Source organism: Rhagoletis zephyria, unplaced genomic scaffold (assembly GCF_001687245.7).
Source record: "Rhagoletis zephyria isolate East Lansing unplaced genomic scaffold, Rhagoletis_zephyria_1.1 Rzeph_scaffold_00089, whole genome shotgun sequence".
Classification (NCBI taxonomy): Eukaryota; Metazoa; Arthropoda; class Insecta; order Diptera; family Tephritidae; genus Rhagoletis; species Rhagoletis zephyria.
This window is the reverse complement of record NW_016157173.1, coordinates 343913-355052: the sequence shown is the minus strand read 5'-3', so window position 1 is coordinate 355052 and position 11140 is coordinate 343913. Positions and strand designations below refer to the sequence as shown.

Below are 11140 nucleotides of genomic sequence, written 5' to 3'. Positions count from 1 at the left end.
ATTGTTTATAATGACTTTTGCTAAAATTTCAAAATCAAAAGTTATCAAAACAAATTCTATGGGACTGAGAAATATTATTTTCTACTTTTTAGTCCATTTATAAAAGCGTTGTATATTAAAAAGTTTTTTTTTTTATATTATTTATTTCAAATTATTGTTGCTATTCCACAATAAAAATTTTCATTTAAAACGGCCTGGAGCCCAATATACATTGTTAAATATAATTGTTATAAAGGCCAAAAAAATAACAAAAACAAATTCTTATTTTTCGTCTAATAATTGTTGTAAATATCAATTTTGAGTGAATAATCTTCAGTAGTTACTAAAATATCGCAGTTTTCGTATTTCCGAAAATTACCGTTATATGGGATGTGGGCGTGGTTATTGTCCGATTTTTAAAAGTTTCGGCGGTTTTTTATGCTGTACCAAGGCCAACAACTGTGCCAAGTTTGGAAGAAATTGGTGCAGCGGTTACCAAGATATACACATGTAACCATAAGTGGGCGTGGCTACGCCCATTTTCCAAAAATTTATAATATTCTTATTTTTCGTCTAAAACTTATTGTAAATATCAATTTTGAGTGAATAATCTCCAGTAGTTACTAAAATATCGCAGTTTTCGTATTTCTGAAAATTACCGTTATATGGGAAGTAGGCGTGGTTATTGAGCGATTTTAAAAATTTTCGGCCATTTGGTATGTTGTGCGAAGGCCAACAACTGTGCCAAGTTTGGAAGAAATTGGTGCAGCGGTTACCAAGATATACACATGTAACCATAAGTGGGCGTGGCTACGCCCATTTTCCAAAAATTTATAATATTCTTATTTTTCGTCTAAAACTTATTGTAAATATCAATTTTGAGTGAATAATCTCCAGTAGTTACTAAAATATCGCAGTTTTCGTATTTCTGAAAATTACCGTTATATGGGAAGTAGGCGTGGTTATTGAGCGATTTTAAAAATTTTCGGCCATTTGGTATGTTGTGCGAAGGCCAACAACTGTGCCAAGTTTGGAAGAAATTGGTGCAGCGGTTACCAAGATATACACATGTAACCATAAGTGGGCGTGGCTACGCCCATTTTCCAAAAATTTATAATATTCTTATTTTTCGTCTAAAGATTATTGTTAGTATTAAGTTTGAGTGAATTATCTTCAGTAGTTACTAAAATATCGCAGTTTTCGTATTTCTGGAAATTACCGTTATATGGGAAGTGGGCGTGGTTAAAGTCCGATTTCGCCCATTTTCAATACCAACCTACCTTGGATTAAGGGAAACCTACATACCAAATTTCGTTGAGATATCTCAATTTTTGCTCGAGTTATCGTGTACACGGACAGACGGACAGACGGACAGACGGACAGACGGACGGACAGACAGACATGGCTTAATCGATTTCTTTTTTCATCCTGATCATTTATGTATACATTTGTCTATATCTATCTCGATTCGTTTTGGCTGTTACAAACAACCGTTATGTGAACAAAATTAATATACCCTTGTGCACAAGTGCGCTCGGGTATAAAAGTACGGCAATGTGAACGTGTTTGGTATTTTTTGTAAAGGCAGTTTATCCACTAAAAAGAATTAAATAGAAATGTCCTATAAAACAAATTGTATACCGCCAGGAAGCCACTAAAGTGGACAAATTTTATACTAAGAATTTTTATACGTAAGCTCTTCATGAAAGCAAATGTCAAAAATACATTCCTTGAAATAAAATGTTGGTTTGACGTTTTTTATTCCCATATAGATAGTAGAGCACTACAGGAATACAAATTTTGGAATAAAATTAAACACAAGGTGTCAAAAGTTTAAAAAATGGTAAACTTTAATGAAATAAATAAGAAATATATGTAAAAATATGTTATTTTTTATTATTTTATTAAATAATACGGGTTTTTAGCTTTCGAAAGAAGACATAAAAACCTGCTAATCATCTTATCATAAAATCATAAAATCAACTTTTCATTTTTTGTCAGTGCCATCAGATCTGCTCGATTCGTTCTATTTTCAAAAATGAAGTGTCAGAGTAAAAAGCTTGTCCTGTAAACAATAGAGGTTAATTTCTTTTAAAGAGTTGCCACCTGTTAAAAAATTTAATTCAAATTTTTTGATGAGTTAAATGAATTATTAAGAGATGGGTATCAATCGAAATGTGTATGAAAAGGATTTATTTCTTAACTTTGTGTAGAGGGTTGCCACCTGTTTAAAACATTAAGTTCCATTTGTTTAACGGAATTAGGTAATTGAAATAGATAAGTTTCACCATATGGGAGTCAGACGAAAGAGGTTTAAGAAGGTTTTAGCTTGCAAAAATTACGAAGAGGGTTGCCACCTGTTCGTAAAGTCAAATTTAGTTAAACTAAAATAATAATTGTGTTAAACCGACGGTTAACGACATCGTATTGGTCATTTTATTACAAATACATACATTGTCAATCGCTGATTCTTAAATAAGTTATAGGTAATTGAAGGTGCTTTTCAAAAAAATTTGTTCAAATATACAAACATATATCCCGAAGTTGGACAAATATGGGTTATTTCTGAAAGCACTACCGAAGGCTCCCCGCATGGAAGAAAGTTATGCTTATGTATAATATGGTCCACAGTGTTTCCTTTTTGGTTACTTTTTACCAAAATTGGTTAACTTTTTATACCCGAGCGCACTTGTGCACAAGGGTATTATAACTTTGTTCACATAACGGTTGTTTGTAACAGGCAAAACGAATCGAGATAGATATAGACAAATGTATACATAAATGATCAGAATGAAAAGAGAAATCGATTAAGCGGTGACTGTCTGTCCGTCCGTCCGTCCGTCCGTCCGTCTGTGCACACGATAACTCGAGTAAAAATTAAGATATCTTAACGAAACTTGGTACGTGTACTTCTTTCGGGCGTAGGACGGATGGTATTGAAAATGGGAAAAATCGGACAATAACCACGCCTACCTCCCATATAACGGTAATTTTCAGAAATACGAAAACTGCGATATTTTAGTAACTACTGAAGATAATTCACTCAAAATTGATATTTACAATAATTTTTAGACGAAAAATAAGAATATTATAAATTTTTGGAAAATGGGCGTAGCCACGCCCACTTATGGTTACATGTGTATATCTTGGTAACCGCTGCACCAATTTCTTCCAAACTTGGCACAGTTGTTGGCCTTGGTACAGCATAAAAAACCGCCGAAACTTTTTAAAATCGGACAATAACCACGCCCACATCCCATATAACGGTAATTTCGAGAAATACAAAATCTTCGATAAATCAGTAAATATTGAAGCTAATTTATTCAAAATTGATGGTTGCAACAATTCTTTACCAAGAAATACGTTTATGACAAAATTTTGGAAAATGGGCGTAGCACCGCCCACTTGTGATCACATATATGTATCTCGCTAACCGTTCTAGCAATTTGTACCAAGCTCGGTATGGTTATTGTGCTTGCCACATAAAAGCAAACCGTTGAAAATTGTTGAAATCGGACTAAAATTGAGGCCGCTTTTCATATAACGGTAAATTTCAGATATGCTTGAAATTTCAATATTTCGAAATTTAAGGACGCTAATTTACTTAAAATGTATACACCCCGGCTTATCATGTAGCGGTAGCTTTCGGAAAGGTGGAAAACATATATTTAATACTTGCGCCGGGTATTTAATGTTCGGCTCCGCCCGAACTTAGACTTTCTTACTTGTTTTCATTTGGTTACATGGTTCCTTTTTATGGATTTTGGTTATTTTTTAAATTGCACATTTTGGTACTTTTAAATTAAATTTGTTCGAATACTCATTTATTTTTGCAACATTTAAAGTGGCAACGTTGACATCAGTAGTCATTGGTTATCGCACCATTAATCGAGCTTTTCAATTTATGTCACACCACAGTATATACCATATACCACAGTACACAGTGACCACAGTATATACACCACAATCACCATGTTAGACAGTATGCACCGGATCGTGAATACCCCTATGTATTTAAACGATGGGAAGCTTTCGGTTTGCAAAGTTAGGTTAAAAAAAGAACAAATTTGGCTGTGACGGATAGGACATCCAATACGCATTTCTTTGAAAGCTGACAAATTCTTACAATAAATCTATTTTTGTAATAACTCACTGTTTAACAGCCCTTGAGGTGTACGTCCTCTTTGGATAGTTATTATATGCATTGTCACCTTAAATGGCTTGACAACTTGAAGAGAAAATGCTATATTAAAGATAGTCGCACTACGGTTGCGTTTATAATAATAAAAATGGAGAAAATAGTGAAAATTAAATTGATAAAAATCGATTTCTAAAGAATTATTCCAAATGCTAACTGCTAACGCTTTACTGTTGTCACAAGTTTAAGCGCAATCTATGAAATTAATTTTTTGACCTGTGGTGTCGTCTTCGCTGAAATGACCATAGGGTAGATTTATTAAGCTATTCATGAAATACATTTTAATAATAAATACTTCTCCCAAATGATCAGAATGAAAAGAGAAGTCGATTATGCCATGTATGTCTGTTCGTCCGACCGTCCGCGTACACGATAACTCGACCAAAAATTGAGATATCTCAACGAAATTACCCTTTACCCAAGATAGGTAGGTGGGTTGGGCGAAATCGGACCGCAACCACGCCCACTTTCCATATAACGGTAGTTATCAGAATTACGAAAACTGCGATATTTTAGATTATTCACTCAAAATTGATATCTACAATAATTTTTAAACGAAAAATAATAAAATTATAAATATTTGGGAAATGGGCGTAGCCACGACCACTTATGATTACATGTGAATATCATGGTAACCGCCCCAACAATTTCTCCCAAACTTGGCAAAGTTGTTAGCCTTGGTACAATATACCAAACGGCTGAAAATTTTTAAAATCAGATAATAACCACGCCCACATCCCATATAACAGTAATTTATAGAAATACGAAACCTTCGTTATTCACTCAAAATTGATATTTGCAGTAATTTTTAGACGAAAAATAATAAAATTATAAATTTTTGGGAAATGGGCGTAGCCACGACCACTTATGATTACATGTGTATATCATGGTAACCGCTCCAACAATTGCTCCCAAACTTGGCAAAGTTGTTAGCCTTGGTACAATATACCGAACGGCTGAAAATTTAAAAAATCGGATAATAACCACGCCCACATCCCATATAACAGTAATTTAGAAAAAATTATTGTAATAGGGCTAAAATTAAAATTTAAAATTAAAACCACACCTGCTTACCATGTAGAGTTTTCGAAAATGTGAAAAAAACTATATTTAATACTTGCGCCGGGCATTTATTTAATGTTCGGCTCCACCCGAACTTAAGCCTTTTTACTTGCTTTTCTTTTCCATTAGTAATATATGTACGGTGACCATATTTATGAGAGCCGAATACGGGACAAAAAAAAATTTTACAAAGATTTTCCACAACAGCTTACGGATCTTAAAGCCTCCTTCAATGATCCTAGATGTATTAGCCCTGAAACAGTATCCTTTTAGTAACATCACAAATTTTAGCCCGGTCAATTTAGACATTCGAGAGTTTCACAGGCCTTTCGGGGCCACTCTTCCGTCGAGAGCCGACTGGGATGGGGAACTTGATATCTCTACCTGGATACATCATATGTACACCGATGGCTCCAAAATAGAACGCGGAGTTGGAGCAGGTATTTACTCTGAGTCACTGGGAGTAAAAAGATCAATTCATCTGCCCGATTTCGCGAGTGTCTTCCAGGCAGAAGTATTCGCTATAGCCGAAGGCTGCCGTCTCTTAGAACGTAGTGGATTGCGTCACGGCGAGCGAGTAGCCATTTTCTCAGATAGCCATGCGGCCATTAAGGCCTTAGCGTCTTTTACAACAAGGTCGAAACTAATCAAGGAGTGTAGGACGCGGTTAAATACTGTAAGTCGTGAACTCGATCTAGATTTAGTTTGGATACCTGGTCATAAAAACATTCCCGGAAACGAGGCTGCATACGAGTTAGCCAGAGAGGGTTCCACATTGGTGTCAACCGAGGACCGGATCTCACCCCCAATTGGAAACTTATATAAAGACATATTTCTCCACAATCTCCGGAAATCGGATCCAAGATGTCGCACCGTGGCAGGCTGCCGTTGCTAGGCTTGTTGGGACTCTTACCGGGCATTGGCCGATTGGTACCCACGCGAGAAGGCTGGGAATCGCCTACAGCGCCTTCTGTAGAAGCTGCAGAGATGAGAACGAGCAGGAAACAGTAGAACACCTGCTTTGCAAATGTCCAGCTCTAATGAGGAGCAGAAATACCATGCTAGTAGCATATGAGTTCACATCGTTACGAGAGCTATCTGATATAAGTCTCCACAACATACTCAACTTCATCAACCACGCCGGCTGGTTCTAACATACTCATTCGAGGTATATGGTATCAAAATGGCACTTAGCTGCTACTTGGGCGTTCCCACCCAGCTGAAAATTGGATTAACGAGTACGCTATAGATCAATAAGGTATAATAAACAAATTTTGAACATTAATAGTAAACTCGCGCTCAAAAAAAAAAAACACTTCGTCACTAAAACTCCAGTTACGCTATCCACATTCAGCGATACCATTGAAGAAAAATGTTTACCAACATTTTTCAAAAAGTAACCAATAAAAAAAAATATCCTACAAATAGTCCGGTCAAATTAGACCAAAAATAGGAGTGAAGTTACAATAATTCCCACCCAGCTGAAAATTGGTAGGATTGTTCAAAACACCATCACAAATGAAATCTAGAAAGTCCTCATCGATTCGATAACTGAAAAAAAAGTTACTCGGGGTCAAAGGTCACGAAAACGGGGTTTTCGCGATTTTCAGCAAAACGGTAAGTTTATCATAAAATTAGTTTGGACAAAAATTGTAGATCAGATAATTATCTATAAAAAATGTCTAAATACTTCTTTTATAAGAGCCACCGTCTCCGAGATATAACGACTCAAAAAGTTGGAAGAGTTGTAGTCGTCATCTATATATATAAAAATGAAATGTTTTCCGTATGACGGCGATGCCTGACCAAACGGCCNTAGCCCGGTCAATTTAGACATTCGAGAGTTTCACAGGCCTTTCGGGGCCACTCTTCCGTCGAGAGCCGACTGGGATGGGGAACTTGATATCTCTACCTGGATACATCATATGTACACCGATGGCTCCAAAATAGAACGCGGAGTTGGAGCAGGTATTTACTCTGAGTCACTGGGAGTAAAAAGATCAATTCATCTGCCCGATTTCGCGAGTGTCTTCCAGGCAGAAGTATTCGCTATAGCCGAAGGCTGCCGTCTCTTAGAACGTAGTGGATTGCGTCACGGCGAGCGAGTAGCCATTTTCTCAGATAGCCATGCGGCCATTAAGGCCTTAGCGTCTTTTACAACAAGGTCGAAACTAATCAAGGAGTGTAGGACGCGGTTAAATACTGTAAGTCGTGAACTCGATCTAGATTTAGTTTGGATACCTGGTCATAAAAACATTCCCGGAAACGAGGCTGCATACGAGTTAGCCAGAGAGGGTTCCACATTGGTGTCAACCGAGGACCGGATCTCACCCCCAATTGGAAACTTATATAAAGACATATTTCTCCACAATCTCCGGAAATCGGATCCAAGATGTCGCACCGTGGCAGGCTGCCGTTGCTAGGCTTGTTGGGACTCTTACCGGGCATTGGCCGATTGGTACCCACGCGAGAAGGCTGGGAATCGCCTACAGCGCCTTCTGTAGAAGCTGCAGAGATGAGAACGAGCAGGAAACAGTAGAACACCTGCTTTGCAAATGTCCAGCTCTAATGAGGAGCAGAAATACCATGCTAGTAGCATATGAGTTCACATCGTTACGAGAGCTATCTGATATAAGTCTCCACAACATACTCAACTTCATCAACCACGCCGGCTGGTTCTAACATACTCATTCGAGGTATATGGTATCAAAATGGCACTTAGCTGCTACTTGGGCGTTCCCACCCAGCTGAAAATTGGATTAACGAGTACGCTATAGATCAATAAGGTATAATAAACAAATTTTGAACATTAATAGTAAACTCGCGCTCAAAAAAAAAAAACACTTCGTCACTAAAACTCCAGTTACGCTATCCACATTCAGCGATACCATTGAAGAAAAATGTTTACCAACATTTTTCAAAAAGTAACCAATAAAAAAAAATATCCTACAAATAGTCCGGTCAAATTAGACCAAAAATAGGAGTGAAGTTACAATAATTCCCACCCAGCTGAAAATTGGTAGGATTGTTCAAAACACCATCACAAATGAAATCTAGAAAGTCCTCATCGATTCGATAACTGAAAAAAAAGTTACTCGGGGTCAAAGGTCACGAAAACGGGGTTTTCGCGATTTTCAGCAAAACGGTAAGTTTATCATAAAATTAGTTTGGACAAAAATTGTAGATCAGATAATTATCTATAAAAAATGTCTAAATACTTCTTTTATAAGAGCCACCGTCTCCGAGATATAACGACTCAAAAAGTTGGAAGAGTTGTAGTCGTCATCTATATATATAAAAATGAAATGTTTTCCGTATGACGGCGATGCCTGACCAAACGGCCGAACCGATTTCAATTCTGTAAAAAGTGCTTTTTGGACCTTCTGTGTGGAAGGTTTTCGATTAAAAAAAAACAAAACTTCTTGCTGTTGTTGCCAAAAAATTAAGAAAGTTGAGATGTCACAATTTCACAATTCCATAGAGTTTTCTGTATATTGTATGTCACTAAACTACTAAACGGCTGGACCGATTTGGTTCATATTTGGAACATATATCAGTACCTTGGACCCCGAGAAACTTTTTCTTTCAGGTATCGCATCGATGAGGAGTTTCTAGATTTCATTTATGATGGTGTTTTGAACAATCCTACCAATTTTCAGCTGGGTGGGAATTATTGTAACTTCACTCCTATTTTTGGTCTAATTTGACCGGACTATTTGTAGGATATTTTTTTTTATTGGTTACTTTTTGAAAAATGTTGGTAAACATTTTTCTTCAATGGTATCGCTGAATGTGGATAGCGTAACTGGAGTTTTAGTGACGAAGTGTTTTTTTTTTTTGAGCGCGAGTTTACTATTAATGTTCAAAATTTGTTTATTTTACCTTATTGATCTATAGCGTACTCGTTAATCCTAGAACTTAATAAAAAATAGTATATGAGTAAAGACCAAACCAGAAATTATTTTCCGATTTTTACAAAAACCAGCTAAGGAAATTTGGGATATTTTTTCATGGCAGAATACACTTGGAGGATTGCCATTGCCTGCCGAGGTGCAACCGCTGTTCAAAAAAAAACTTTTTTTCGAATGTGGTTCGGACCAGAAATCGAACCTGCATCTTTATCCACTCCGCAAAAAGTACACCCTAAAAGTTGTTGGGTGCATTTCCTTAAGTTGAAAAAGAACTCGAAGCTCTCGAAACTTGTACGAAACTACTGAAATTTTTCTGAAGTATACCAACGAGTTTTAGTTTTTAGAGTATAAAGGGATACCTGATATTAAATAAACAACATATTATTATTTTATTATTATCAAAAGCCCCCTTTTTCGTACTTGATGAACGCATCTATATAATACTTGAATGATTTTTGTACTATTTTTAAAATTTTTGGAAAGAAGTTTTACATGCCTTTAAAATGATGGATATAAATTTATTGTGTGGTTTTTCAGTCGGGTAAACCCGAAATACTTCCTACATTTCTAAATTTTTTCAAGTCAGAATATCGTTTTTCGTGAAATTTCCATGAAAGTTTCCAAATGCATATGTCCTATTGTTCTAAAAGTACGTTCTTATCGAAATAATGTATGCCCAAATTTGGAAAGCAGACAACAATTGTTGAAGTTAGGTAATTTTTTCTTAAATACGGCCTTGAATTTATGTATGTAATTTGCATATCTTTTTCGCAGCGTGCATAAATAATACTTAAATATTCGCTCAAAATTTATATTTACAATAGACGTTTGCAAAAACTTGGATTTTCATAAAATTTTTGGTAACTGGGCGTGGCACCGCCCACATATATAAAATATTTTTATCTCGAAAATCATTTAACCAATCTGTACCAAATTTGATATACACCTTTCGCTTGGCCCCCTTAAGCATCTTGATATCGCTTACTTTGATTTTTCGAAAATTATGGAGCACGTGTTTTTGCACGATTTCACAAACTTAGAGCAATAGCACATCTTTGACGACTTTCATAGAAATTTTTGCAAAAAGCAATAGTCGAAATTGATGAATGAGAAGAGGAGATGAAAGCTCCAAATAATATTATTCAAACGATAGATTTATAGGCATCATTTTGAAGGTCTATAAAGCTTCTTTGCGGCTGCTGTGGTGTAGTGGTAAGCAGTGCGCGCTTTTACTCCGCATGGCCTGGGTTCAAATCCTGGTCAAAGCAACATCGCAAAAAAATGTAGAAAAAAGGATTTTTCTTAGCAGCAGTCGCCCCCCGGCAGGCAATGTCAAACCTCCGAGTGTATTTCTGCCATGAAAAACAGCTTCTCATAAAAATACAATCGCCGTTCGGAGACGGCGTAAAACTGTAGGTCCCCTCTGTTTGTGTGACAACATCAAGGCGCACGCCACAAATCGGAGGAGAATCTCGGCCAAACACTAACGTATGTGTAAGCGCCAATATATTATTATTATTATTTTTAAGCTTCTTTCTTAAACGAATTCAACTTCTACAATCGAATAAAAATAGTCTAGTAAGGTACAGATGAGTGCATTAAGTACGAAAATAATGGTATCAGGGGCGCACCCAGGAATATATTTTAGGGGGGCTTTTATATTTCTAAAGATATATCACCGGAAAATACTGAAAATTTGCTTGATACGCTCTTTAAAATACATTTATGCAAGTTTTATGTACAGTATGTAATAAATAAATAAACGTTTTAAAATTCATAAACTGCACTTTATTTACATAAGATTAACAGAACTCAAACACTTTTAACCGACTTCAAAAAAGGGGAGGTTATCAATTCGCCGGAATACATAACTTTTTTACCACGTGAACCGATTTCAATAATCCTTTTTTTATTGGAAAGATGGTACCCGTAATTTGGTTTAGAGATCCGATGATTGGATCACGAAGAAATTAAAGGTACCCCTAAATTT

General features: G+C 36.2%; 1 protein-coding gene across 1 annotated transcript in view; it reads right to left on the bottom strand.

The window, feature by feature from the left end:
- The window catches only part of RhoGAP102A (Rho GTPase activating protein at 102A), a 280795-nt gene that overhangs the window by 207574 nt on the left and 62081 nt on the right, over positions 1-11140 (bottom strand). The gene's annotated exons all lie outside the window — the stretch shown is intronic.